General features: G+C 49.8%; 1 long non-coding RNA gene across 1 annotated transcript in view; it reads left to right on the top strand.

Moving 5' to 3' along the window:
• The window catches only part of LOC129126201 (uncharacterized), a 104,345-nt gene that overhangs the window by 79,633 nt on the left and 11,534 nt on the right, over window positions 1–13,178 (top strand). The window contains exons 7-10 of the long non-coding RNA XR_013184086.1: window positions 1,825–1,923; window positions 2,860–9,903; window positions 10,599–10,741; window positions 10,831–10,992. This is a non-coding gene — a long non-coding RNA (uncharacterized LOC129126201). The remainder of the gene's footprint in view (window positions 1–1,824; window positions 1,924–2,859; window positions 9,904–10,598; window positions 10,742–10,830; window positions 10,993–13,178) is intronic.

The raw sequence follows: 13,178 nt of genomic DNA, 5'->3' as shown, positions 1-13,178 counted from the left end.
TCCAAAGTGGCTGCAGAAGGAGTGTCAGCACATAAACAGTGACAGGGAAGCACATTTTCTGGATGGCAGGTTTAAACATCTGCCTCCTGAGCACCTGGCTAGGGAAGTGGGGCCATGGAGAGGTCACTGGTGACTAAAGGTGCAGTGGGTGATGCTGCAGCTCATCCCCTGGTCCCCCCAGCCTGTGATCCCTGACCTCAGAGAAATCCCCCATCTCTGTGCAGTTACTGTGCATCCAAGGGCTGGGAATACAAGGATTTCCAGCACCAGAGAAAACCCTAATTGCTCTGTCCCTTTATCGTTGAATTTTCCAGAGGTGGGACTCCAAGGCAGCCAGGCAAACTTGGACTAAAGAAATGCTTCAGTCATATTTTCATTCCCCATGGCCAAGTTCCAGTCTCCAAAATGGCATCAGCAGGGTGAGATGCAGCTGAGTTTCACCTTTGCCAACCCTCAGCAGCTTCTGTTGCAGCCCTGGCCCTGGCAGAGCTCTGGGGATGCCCCTCTGTGGGATGTGCCAGGCAGCTCTTGCTGCCTCCAGCCTGTCCTAGGCCAGGCTGTCCCACTGGCTGCCCCAGCTGCAGAGTTTTTGTGACAAGCCAGTGCAAACCATTCCTCCAGCACACATAGATTTGTTTTGCAGGGCAAAAATAAGCAGCAATGCAAATATCTCATTCTGTTTCATTTCCCCCTGTCTTTTTTCCCTCTTTGCTTCAGGAAAGCTGGAGGAGGCGAGGCAGGATTGACACTTTCTCCCGCCAAGGGCTTTTCCTAAGAAGCCTGCTGGGAACACTCCTGTGTGTTTCTCTTTAGGTGGGAGCTCTTTTGATTTTCTCACTGCCAAAGTTGCACCAAGGCGCCTGGAGAAGGATTTGCTGCTTGCTTATGAAATCCATTCTCCCTCGAGGATCTGCTCTTTCCAGCTTGATAAACTCTTAATTCTTGCTGTCTAACAACACCGAGGGACTGTGTTTTGTGCTTTGATGAGTGTTTGGTGATTGATGTTCATTTGTGCTTGCAGGAGATCAGTAACCTCATTTCAGTTTTGCCAGAACATCGGGACAAGAGCTCTGTGTCCTTCTCTGTTCTTGGTCAGGCACAAATGAAAGAGAAAGTGAAGAGGCTGCAGCCTGTCCAGAGCTACCCTCTCACCCCCAGGCTCTGTCCTGGCACTGTTTGTGCCCCACTCTGCACAGGGGCACTGGGAAAGGACACACTTGGCTATTTTTGCTATCTTGTTTTATCTTTTTGTGCCCCACTTTGCACAGGGGCACTGGAAAAGGACACACTTGGCTATTTTTGCTATCGTTGTTTTACCTTTTTTTTTAGTCTTGGTTCTGTTCACTGTCTGGGATATTTGGAAGGAGCTGTTGTAACTTGGCATGGGAGGAGATTGCTTAAATATTACCTCACAGAGTCGATGTAAATTTAGAGTAGATAAGACTTGGACTCCAAATACCTTTTTTAACCCTTTACTGTCTTTTCCAAGTCCATTCCCCTCTGCTCTTTCTGAGCTCTTTGCAGCAGTTTTGAGAGGAACATGACTCCTGTTTTATCACTTCTCTGTGATACCCAAACAGTTTGTACATGGCCAACAGAGAGATCTTTCACTCACCCCCACATGTGCACACACACAGGTACATCCTCTGGGGAAGGATTTATCAGCAGAAGAAATCCCAGAGGAAAGTTGCCCATAATGATGAATGCACAGAAAATATGCAATCCTGCATCCAGATAGCCAGATAATATCATCCACCAAACTGTGACACTGTTCTCAGAGAGTAAATGTCATTTCCCTTTAAAAAATCCATTTTCTTTCCTTAGGGGAAAGGACATTTGGAGCACCTGTACTGAAAGGGAGAAGGTGAAGAAGCCTGTGAGCATTCCCTGCCTCCTCTGATCTTATGCAGATTCTAAACAAAGGTCTAGCTGTTTCTTATATGTATTTATTTTTCCTTTCTGCTTTTTTTGCTTTGAAGTATCTGCCTGTGTTCTCAATGAAGAACAGCTGAGAGATCAGCAAAATGGCTTAAGAATTCAGCAGGCTGTGAGCTATTTGGATTGAAAACAGTGCCTGGGAGAGAGCTCTTCACACTGCCTTGCTAAACAATCTCCTCCTGTCACCATCGGAGGTTGCTGTCCTTTGTTTGTCACCTTCCCTCTGACTCTCAAGAGCCTTCGAGGGAATGAAGGAGGCTCCTCTTTCTTTGTTAAATTCCCCCAAGTCCTCGTTTAAAAACCCCCAGCACAGCCCTTATGGCCCATCTGCTGTTGTTTCAGGTTTTCTCCATGGCTTTGTGCACCATTTCCCCATTAAGCAAACCCTGGATCCTTGAGAACCACAAGCAGGACCTGAGTGTCACCCTGAGTTGCAGCTCCCCCTCTGCCTCCTGCCAAAGAGGAGTTGCCCACAGGACACTCAGGCACAGATTCTGGAGTGTCTCTAAAGCCATTTTTGTTCAGAAATTCCTGTTGTTGTTGTTCTTGCTGACCTCTGTGGGCTGTATCTTTTCCAAACCTTTCTGACGTTTCTCACAGGGTAATCGGTGAATGTCACAGACAACAATTCTGCTGACTTCACTTTGGCTTCTGTTCCCCATTGGATGGGCTCCTCTCTTTATGGAGGAATGCCTCCAGCCAAAAAGAGAGGAAAAACCCCCCAGCCCCTGAGCTAAGTGAAAGCAGGCCCAAAGGGAAGCGCGCTCCTGCCGCAGTGCCTCTCGCTGGCTGGCTCCTGTTCCGTGCTTGGGGATGTGCCAGACTCCAGTGCCTCCGTGCTTTTGATTCCTGTTTATCCCCAGCAACATGATTGTCTATAATTATATATAATCTCCTCCTTGTTTACTCTTCTTCCTCCAGGTCTGAACGCAAGCTCGATGGCAACTCTCTGCTCCGTCTGCCAGGGCTCCAGCTCCAACCGCTCCTCTCCATCCTCCACCTTCTTTTTCCAAAGTAACAAAGCCATTGGATTTCCTCCCACCCCTTCCCTGCGCCTCCCCTCCCCCTCACTGGCACCGGGGTTATTTATACAGAATGTGGAAACAATTTGCAGGAAAGTGAACAATGTGAGCGGGAGCGAGGGAAGGGAGGCGAGTTTGCAGTGCACGCTGAGAGCCCCAGCATGGAACGCTGCTTTTTGGGGAGCACGGGGAGCAGACTTTTCCTTTCTTCCTTCTCCCCTCTCCCACCATCTCCCTGAGCTCCTTCCATCCTGCTGGAGTCGAGGCCAAACCAGAGCAACGAGATCTGAGTGCGTTTTGGAGGGTGTTCAGGTTGGATCCCGTCCTGCACTGCAGCTCCATGAGGTGGTATCTGTGTACTTAATCCCCTCAGAGGTTCTGCTCTCACATCATCCCTGCTCCTGGATTAGCATTAATCAACAGCATGTGTGCTCCAGAGGTCCTGCTCCAGGCCCTGGAGCTGCAGCACTGCCTGGTGTTAGACACAGCTATTCCCAGGAACAGTTCAGCTCAAAGAGGACATTTCTGGGAGTGAACAAGGCAGGAACTTCTTGCAAAGTCTAATGTCAGTCTTTCTGCCCTCACCTGCTCAGCACTGCATTTTCAGGGCATCCCAGCACCTTGCTGGCTCCACTGGGAGTGTGTCTGTAAATCCAGCAGTTTCCCTGAGTGCTCTGGGCTGGGGAAGCTGAACCAGCACTCACTCAGCACCTCTGAGCAGTTCTGGGCTCTTCAGGCCTTGCCCTGCACGGTGAAGTCCTCAAAGAGAGATAATCCAAACACACACATCCTTTGGAGAAGGGCCATAGGCATTGCAGATGGAAGGGAATGTTATCCTGGGTTCCAGGTCAGAGCAGAACAGCTGCCCTGGCCACAGTGGGGGCCTTCTGCCCTCCAGGGAATCTCCTTTCCCAACAGCCTCCAGCCTTGGGACGGGATCTGTGCCTTGTGCTGAGCTGGTAGGGCAGGCCCAGGAAGCTGCCAAGTAGGACAGTGTGTTCCTCCCTAAAGCAGGCAGATTCCTGGCTGAGAACTGGTGCAGCTGATCCACTGTGCTCCAGTGGCACAGAGGGACAGCCAGAAGGAACCTCTGGTGGGCTTCTCCTTCCTGAGGATCCATCCTCTCCACTTCCCAGTTCTTCCTGCTCCTTCTCAGTCATTGTCCTCACACACACAGAGTGTGACCTTCCCATGGATGTTTGCTCTGGAACCTGCCATGTCTGCTCTCCCACATGCAAGGGCAGCTGGGTCTGCACAGGCTGGGCCTCCCAAAGCTCAGGGCACAGCAGAGCCTGTTCCAAATGCTGCTCCCTTTAGCCAGATCTCAGCTGAGTTCACCACTCCAGGAGTAAAGCCCTGGAAGGGCTGGAGCAAAGACACTTTGGCCACTGATGTTTTCTGGTCAGGGCAGTTCAGCTCTTTGGGGTCTCCTGATTCTCACTGACTCTGAGAAGGGTCCAGGATAACAATTTCTGTTTTCCCTTCCAATCCAGGCACCCACATGGACGGGGAGCAGACAGAACCCAGGCCCAGCAGTGGGGCCCAGCAGAGCTGGGGGGTCACTGGTTCCCACTGCAGCCACACCGTGTCCAGGAGCACAGCATGAGCCACAGCCTGGCTGCTTCCCATCCTGCTCCTGGCAGGAGCCTGGTGGTGTCTGAGCACCTGCCCAGGCTTGTTCCACACTGTGCTTCCCTGCTGGCAAAGGGAGGGAGAGGAGAGAGCTTGAATCCATCAGCCTCTGGAGAGAGAACCCCTCGTGCAGGCTCGGGCAGGAGGGCAGCAGCTCTGTGCTCAGAGGGGCATCTGGGCAGACACAGACATTTCCAGTCTCTCTCTGACTCCCAAGGGTCTCCCCTCATCTCCTGGAGAGATGCAGCCTTGAGTTACACTGCATGGAGAGCTCTCAACTCACTTTTGACAGGTTTGGGCAAAGTGGAGGCTTGAAGCTCCTACAGAGACTAAACTGCAGAGACCAGAGGGACCAAGGTAATTTCAGGGCAACAGCCATTGGAACACTTGTGCTTTTTCCCTTCTGGTTCTAAATGTTCAAATTCTCACAAAAATATAAGACAAACTCTCCTTGGAATGACTGTGCTGCTGAAAACATTTAGAATTTCCTCTTTCATCTGGTTCTTTCTTTTTTTTTTAATTATTCTGAGGGTTCTTTAGATGAGAACAGATTTGCATTCCTCTCTCCCTGCTGCTCACTTCCCACCTGAAATCTTCGGCTGCTCTTTGCAGTTCCCAACACAATGGTGAGCGAAATCCTGAACAGAGCATTCAAACTTGAGGTGAGGAAAAGCAACAGCAGCAGATGGGCTTGTAAACAGCAGAGACCTGGCTCAGGCACAGAGGTCCTGGTGGAGCAGGAAGGAGCAGGAGGGTTGGTAAACACTGAGCAATTTCCATTTTCTGGGCTGAAATGTGGGGATCTGGGGAGGGGAGGGCGGTGGAGGAACAGCAGCTCTCCCATTCTGGCACAATCAGCTCTTCCCAGCAGAAGCTGTTCCTGTCAGAACTTGCAGCAAATGGGAGAAGATGGGAAAGTGGGGGACGTTTTCCAGCATCAGGGAATTTGTGGGTGATGAAAACAAGATTTCCAGCAGCCCTTTTGCACTAATCTTGGTTTCCTGCTGTTTTCTTCCCTTTCCTTGAATTCCTTCTGAAAATCAGCAGAGTTGGGAGTAACTTCACCGATACAAAATTCCCAAAAGTTACCTGCAAGTTTGCAGCTGGACAGAGGAAAAAGAAACCCAGAGCAGAGTCCCCACAGGTGGAAGAAAAAAACAGAATAAGGAGGCTCAGTTCCATAGTTTATTGAGCCCAGAGGGATTTCTACAAACCACATGGCATCAGGTGTCAAAGAAATGAGGAATGAAAACCAACGTGGAACAAGGGAGCAGCCCAAAACTCCCACAGCCCAGCGAGGCTCCAGAAAGGTTGGAGAGGCTTAAACAGCCCCTTAATGTGAATGAGCTGGCCACGAGCAGCCTCTCCACCTTGTTCTGTCAGGAGAAATCCTGAGTCATGTCATGGGTGCTCTTTCCTTGGAGAGGGAGACTCTGCACATCCTGTGGAGTCCAGGAGTCACAGAGAACAGAGACTGGTGAAAGATGTTCTGGGCTGGGATTTTGGAGAGGTTTGTGCTTGATCTAGGGTTGAAGGACTGTTTCTGTTTTTCTTGGGGATTGAGAGGGGAGAGGTTACTGAGTCCCTGAACCTTAATGTAACATGATTAGAATCTGGAACAGACTCCAAAACAGACATTTAGGGACTACTAAATGTACAAAGCAGCTTGGATATCTATCGCCAGAGTTTATCCAGTCCTGGAAAAAGCCTCTGAAATGGGCAGTGCCTTAACAAAGTACAGATGTCTGGGGACTCAAAATACAAGGAAAAATTATGAGGAGGAAGAGATAACACTTTCTCCATTTCTTAGAGAGGAAGAAAATGCCAAAAAGTTATTAATTTTATTCCCAGGACTGTGGTAGCTGGACAAGGATCCAAGGTTAAGGTGATCCCCATGACCTGACACTTGCAGAACAATTGGGCTCCCTGCATCCTGACACGAGGAGTTCTAGGGAGATCTGTAATCCCCAGTAATAACCTCACAGGTTAATTGGTGTCTGGAAATGAGTTTATTAGGTAGGTGGGCTAGAGGGGGTTTAATTACGTGTTTAGATCAGCGTTGCTTCAAGCATTAATTTTGCCTGGGAAAGGAGGGTGTAATGTCAGGAGCAACACTTTCACACTGCTTAGATTGAGCCAGGGGGGACTGGAGAGAGCCCCTGGATTGTTGGGGAGGATGGGAATGAGCTCTGAGTTAAAGCATCTCTTTGTTGTTTTGGGCCAAAATCCCCTGGACTTCGTGTAAGGCCCAGTTTCCTGAGAATGGCACTCGGCAGTTTTTGGACAGTCAGGCTGTCAGAAGGAATCCCTCTGAAATACACATTAGATTTCTTTTTTTGGGCCTTATTTCTCTTTTCTGCTTTGTGTCATATTCTCCTCATGGCTTTCCAGAGGAGAGTTACTCTTCCACTTGTTCCCTTTTGCCTCCTGCTGAGTCAATTCCTTTCTTTTCCAACATTATTTGTACTGTAGTCACTCCCAGAATCTGGGAAATCATCCTCAGAAGTCTCCCCATCTCCTGAGCTTACTGCCAACTCTCCCACTAAAGCTTTGAATTCTTTGTTATAAAGAAGAATAAAAGGCCAGCAAAGTGCACCTCGACACCCATTCAGGTGCCATTACCCTGTAATTCTTTAAAAACTCTGTGTGCATTTATAGTCACTGGGAAGTGCTGGACTGGGAAGCCTCTGGACTAAATTGGTGTTAGCACATGAAAGAGAGCCAGTCCTGCATGGGCAGCAGGCTCTGGGCAGCTTTGGTCCCCAGCTCGCTCGGTGGGCTCGGGGCAGTCAATCCCTGCCTGTGCCCCTGCTGGCAGTGCCCAGCTCCAGCTGTGCCCGTTGGGATGAGGAGCTGCTCAGGACACAGCCTGTTCCCCACCCCTGGGGCTGCAGCAGAGCCTGAGGTGAGCAGGGAACTCAAGCAGGGATGAGAGGAATGCCCAAACAGCAGGGCAAGGCTCCCAGACCTGTGAGCACGGCTGGAACCCTGGGTGCTGCAAACTGTCTCTATTCCCAGGCCTTGGCCTCTCTCTGCCAGCCAGCAAAGTGTTCATCACTTCCAAATACAGCAGTGAGGTGAACTGGCAGCTTCCCAGTTCCACTGGGAAATGGGAAATCACTAAACTCACCCTGCAAACTCAAGCAGAGCCTGATCGGACCCTCCATCCTGCCTGCAGCTGTGCCACCTCCCCGCAGGTGAAAAGCTCCTTGTGTTTCTGAGCCATCCCATCCCATCCCATCCCATCCCATCCCATCCCATCCCATCCCATCCCATCCCATCCCATCCCATCCCACTCTGCCCATGCTCCAGCCTGTTCCAGTTTGCCAGCAGAGAAATCCATTTTCTCCCCTCCTCCCTTGTTTGAGGAGCTGCAGACACATCCTTTGGCTTTCCCTCTTCTCTGCAGGCTTTTCCAGAGCCCTTTTCTCCCATTGTTTGTTCGTTCCCTGCACTCCATCCCATCTTTTGCCTCCCTCCCTGCTTTGATACAGCACCTCGCTAGTCCTGCCTCACACTCTGAGCAGGGGTATTAGATGGATTCCCCATAGAGTATAAATTGAATGGAGAGAAGTGGCTGGTTTCCCAGCAATAATTTATCTGATTAAAAAAATACTCCCCAAACTCCCCCTCCCGTGCCAGTCCTGCGCCCCCTCCAAAAAGCACCATTGGCATCAGGGCCGGTGTTTGAACTGTGTGATTCAAATTACTGGAAGAAGGATTTAGATGGGAAAATAACTGGCAAAGGATGGTTCTCAGGGGATTTTCAGTGCTGAAATTTGGAACCTGGGTTGTTGTGTGGAGAAGGCAGAGAGTAAATAACTGTGAGTCAGGTACCTGGGTGATTTGTACCTTTGCCCCCACGTGCCCAACGCTGGATGCACACGCGTGTGCTCTCACACGTGTCTGCCCAGCACACACCCTGCACTGCAAGCTGCTCCTGATGCTCCCTCTCTCCTCTTTTCTTCTCTAATCTCAGGGCTGGTTCCAAATAAAAGAAGGAATCTGCTTCACAAAGGGCATGTCACCTAAAAGAAGGAATCTGCCTCCAAAGTGCATGTCGCCTTGTTTGTTACTTCCACAGGCTTCATTCCTTCCAAACCATTTTCTTCTCTGACATTCCTGTTGTAATTCTGGGATGGAAAAGCCACCCCAAGGCCCCTCTCGGGCAGTGGGTTTGGCTAGTACCTGTTCCTGTGTGGTGACAGGCAGGTATTTGCAGGTATTTACATCCCAGAGTGCTCCCAGAGCGCCGGGATTTCCAGCAGGGGCTCCCCGGTGCTGTCAGGGACAGCACTGCCACTGCCACCCGAGTGTCTGCAAACCTTTCCAGGGGCCTGGCATGGCCCCAGCTCCCCGGGCTGCTGGGCATTCCTCTGCTCACAGCTCCTTTGTGGCCTGGGTGAAACGGGAACGGGCCCTGCTGGAGCTTTTCAGCCCGGAGCGCCCTCAAGCCAGTGGCCAGGGCTCAGGTTTCCTGCGTTTGACAGGAGGGCTGCTCAGATGAAACCTCTCTCTGCTCCTTCTGGAGGATTTACACTGCCACAAGTCCTCATTTTTTCCAGATGTTTTACCTAATAAATCAAGGAGTCTCATCAGAGGATTGGGATCCAAAAGCTGTTACCATGACTTCAAAGGCACAGGCTGGAGTGGAAAGAAGTGGTGCAGACATTTTATACCACTCTGCATGCACTGATCATGAAAATACACTCTGCTCCCAGGATTTTTTTGCTGTGGATGCCAGAACTCCAACCATGATTAAATAAAATGGTGCTGTGCTCCTTCAGCCAACCTTTGCTGAAAAGAATGGAGCTGCAGGAGCCTCGGGCTGTGGGGCTGGCAGGAACCAGGCTGGGGCTGGTCCTGAGAGGGGCTGAGCTCTGCCAGCCCCTGTCCAAAATCCAGGAGCATTAACTCAGGGCTGAACTCACTCCATCTTTCCAGATCAATATTCAGCTGCGTATTTTCTCCCAGTGCTGGTTTAAGCAATTCCCACATAAAGGAATCAGATGTTCATCTTCTTCAGATGTTGGGAGAGAAAAAGATAAAAAGAGTTACATGGCTGTAAAATGTGATTGTGACTATTCAGACCAGTTTGTTCCTTGATCAAGAATGTAACTTTTTTTTTTTTTTTTTAATGTAGTGAAGGCTTTTTACAGTGTCTACATGGTGTCATTTTCTTTTGCTGTTCCATTTCTAAAGATAACTGTGTTTGGAGAAGCTGTTACGTGTTTCTATCACTCCATAGCACAGGGTGCTGCAGGAGACAGAATGAAGAAAAGCAGCTGAAGAAAGGAAAGCTGATCCTGTGGTGAGTGAGCAGCCTGCCCACAGGGTTGGCTTTTGGTTCCCCCCTTTCCCAGAGCACTGCTCTGGCATCAGAGATACCTGAGCTCCTCAGGCTCTGCCTTGTCTTCCATTGGATCCTGTTGGATTTGGAATTACAGAATGGGTTGGGAGGGACCTTAAAGCTCATTCAGTTCCACCCCCTGCCATGGGCAGGGACACCTGCCACTGTCCCAGGCTGCTCCAAGCCCCATCCACCCTGGCCTTGGGCACTGCCAGGGATGGGCAGCCCCAGCTTTGTCTCCCCTCCCTGCTCAGTGCTGCAGGGCTGAGGGCAGGGTGCCAGGCAGGGACAGGCTGCTGGGGGCAGGGGGCACAGGGTGTCCTGCTTGTGGGGAGCCCCTCCAGCACCGACTGAGGGTCGAGTGTTCAGTTTCAGGAGAGTTTTTGGGCTTCCTCCTTCACATGGCTGAAGCACAGCCATGGAGGGGAGGCTCTCACAACCTCCTGGGGGTACCTGCAGCAGGTGATGTGAGCAAAGACCTTGGCTTGTACTGCCTCAGGATTCTGGGATGTAAATAAGTTGTCACTTAACAACAGTGGGAACTGTAACACTTGGAGTTCTGGGGAAATCCTGTGCATCCCCAGTAGGCACTGTAGTTATGTAAAACACACTTAGGACATTAATTCACTGTATTTTGTCTGTTTTATGTGTCCCAGGCAGTGGGGAGCAAGAGGGCATTTGGTTCTGCATGATATTTAGGCAGATCTGAAAACCTCATCATGGAAGTTCAGGAAGAGCTGATGTCCCACTGCATCCAGGTGGAAGAGAGCACCAAGTGTACATCTCCTGTGTTCTAAGGGTATGTTCAGACTGAAAAATAGCCTCATCTCAGTACTAATATTCAAATAACAGTCACAACAGTCACAAATCCATTTGTTCCTGCTACAGACTTCAGAAAAATTGTTGCTTGTCTTCCCTCCCCCACGAGGCTGAATCCCAGCACCCCAGATTGTCGTGACTGCCTGGGATTGGTGACATCTCCAGTGAAATGTGTTGGAGCATCAAAACAGAGTGGGAGAAGCACAGCCTGGCTCTGGGAGCCAAAAATAGGTCCTATCACTTCTGAGCTGAAGCCTCCCTTCTCCTTCCCCACCCAGCCCTGCCTCCCTGGCACGTGCAGCACATAATCATGGTGTTCCCATCAGACCAAAGGAAAACCATGTTCCTAAAGCAAGCAGGGCATTAAGTGGTGGCCATGCTTTGGAGGCAGAGAACATTAGGACATGGGTTCTAAATTAGGGAACATCAGTGGTGATGGTTTGCAGATTTTCTGTGGGGAATGGGTGTAGAAAGGAGCACGGCTCATCTCCTGCAGTGCCATGTGGAAAAGCATCAGAGGTACAGCATAAAATGGGGAGCTTGAATTCCCTTCATTGCACAGTTGCTCAAATCCTTGTAATTGAATGAATGATGAATGTAGCATGTTGTATTTCTTCCTGGATCCTTTCTCTCCTTTATTCTGTGACTGTGAATCTCAGTCATGCTTTCACCTGTTTTTTTTTAAGTCTGTCCATTGGAGTATTTGTCCATTTCTGCCAAACCCTAAAAGCTCCATTTCATTAAAAAAAGGAGATCATTTGGGAAGGGTGAAGTTTGATTCACAAAGATAATGCTCTTTGAAGGTGTCTGCTCCTTTGGCAGTGGCTGATTCAAAGCAGTTCCATTTCAGAATGTCTGTTCTGCTGCTCCCGAGGCCGCACCGAGGAGCAGGGATTGTGAGAGGCCGTATAAATCAGGGGCTGGTACAGGGATGTCAAACACAACTGCACCACGGGGTGCTAATGGTGAGCAGGTGAGGAGTCAGAGCAAGTCAGAACCAAAGAAGAAAAGCCACAAAGCTCCTGTGTCTGGTTCTTGATGCTTCCCAAAAGTGCAGTGTCTGCACACTCCTGTCTGTCCAGGGAAAAGCGCAGGCTGCTCCTCTGATCCGTATCACAATTTCAAAGTGCTCCAGTAATTGGATGAGTAGGTTTGGTGGGAACATCTTTGGTTCTCAATTCTCCCATCAGGAAAGATCTAAATGAAGCTATGTGAGCACACCTGCATTTCAGGCTGTTTTCCTATGTCGGTGCACTGGATTTGTGCTCACCTGAGGCAGTGGTGACCAGGCCACTGGACACACAGCAAGGGGCCTGTTGGATTAAACTTCCTTTGGAGTGGAGGAAGAAAACTCCCAATCTTTGTGCATGCAAATAGGAGTTTTTCCTTTTCCAGCAGCAGTAAAATCCCAAAGCTCTGACTCCAGTGAATCCCTGAGTGCTGGAGTAAGAAGTGATTTGGGATCTTGGTGTGCAGCTTTTGGAGAAGGGGCCAGTGCTTGTGCTTTCCCCCTTCCTCAATCCCATGAGCATTCCAGGTTTCCAGAGGTTCCAGCTGGCTCTTTCCATGCAGACTCAAGTCTGTGTGATGGACCCTGAGGTTTGTGGGCACAGAGCAAGGGGGATGCCATGGGGGAATGTTTTCTCTCCTGCAATGATGGTATGATCTTCACAGCTTCCCAAACCCTGTTAGTCAAGGAGAGAAGCTGAGCTCAAACCAAAATGAAGCTGCTAGAGCTTTAATCCAGGCCATGAGACTGCTTTTGTATAGAAGGAGCTGAGGCTGGTGGAAGGTTTCAGGGAATGGTTGTGAGCCAGGATGGTGGATGACCACGAGTCCGTTGGACAGGCTGTGCCTGTGCATGTCCCTGCGAGCACATTCCACCGTGGTTTCTGCACCAGTTTTTGTTATTTCTCAATATTCCCACTAATATTTCATGTATTTATCTTGGCTGTGGGTAATTTCAGCAGTGAAAGTGCTGACTCTGATATCCTTCTGGGACATTGGCTTGGGACAACCCAAAAGTTTTGTGTGGGCCTGCAAAAAATGTTCTGCCCACTGGTCTCCAATCCCAAGAACATTCTGTTTTCTCTGCAAATCCTTATGCACAGCACTGATAGAAAGATTACATTTGTGTAGAGGAATAACCCAACAATTACAAATATTATTTATTTTCCAGGACTTCTGGGTCATCAGAGTGATGGGACAGGAAAGACTGAGGTGCATTTGGATAACTGCAAATCCCTCCCAGTGGGGTTTGTGTTTCCCTTCCAAATCAGGCCAAGAACCTGCTCCTCCTCCTCAGGCAAGGGAGTGTGTGAGGGAGTGGGAGCTGAGAGAAAGGAGAATGTTGGCTGTTGTCCTCTGGAAGGTTTTAATGATCTTTAGCTTCCATATAGAGAGAGGCTCCTTCTGGA

This window comes from Agelaius phoeniceus, chromosome 13, assembly GCF_051311805.1.
Source record: "Agelaius phoeniceus isolate bAgePho1 chromosome 13, bAgePho1.hap1, whole genome shotgun sequence".
Lineage (NCBI taxonomy): Eukaryota > Metazoa > Chordata > Aves > Passeriformes > Icteridae > Agelaius > Agelaius phoeniceus.
This window is presented reverse-complemented; position numbering and strand designations above follow the sequence as displayed.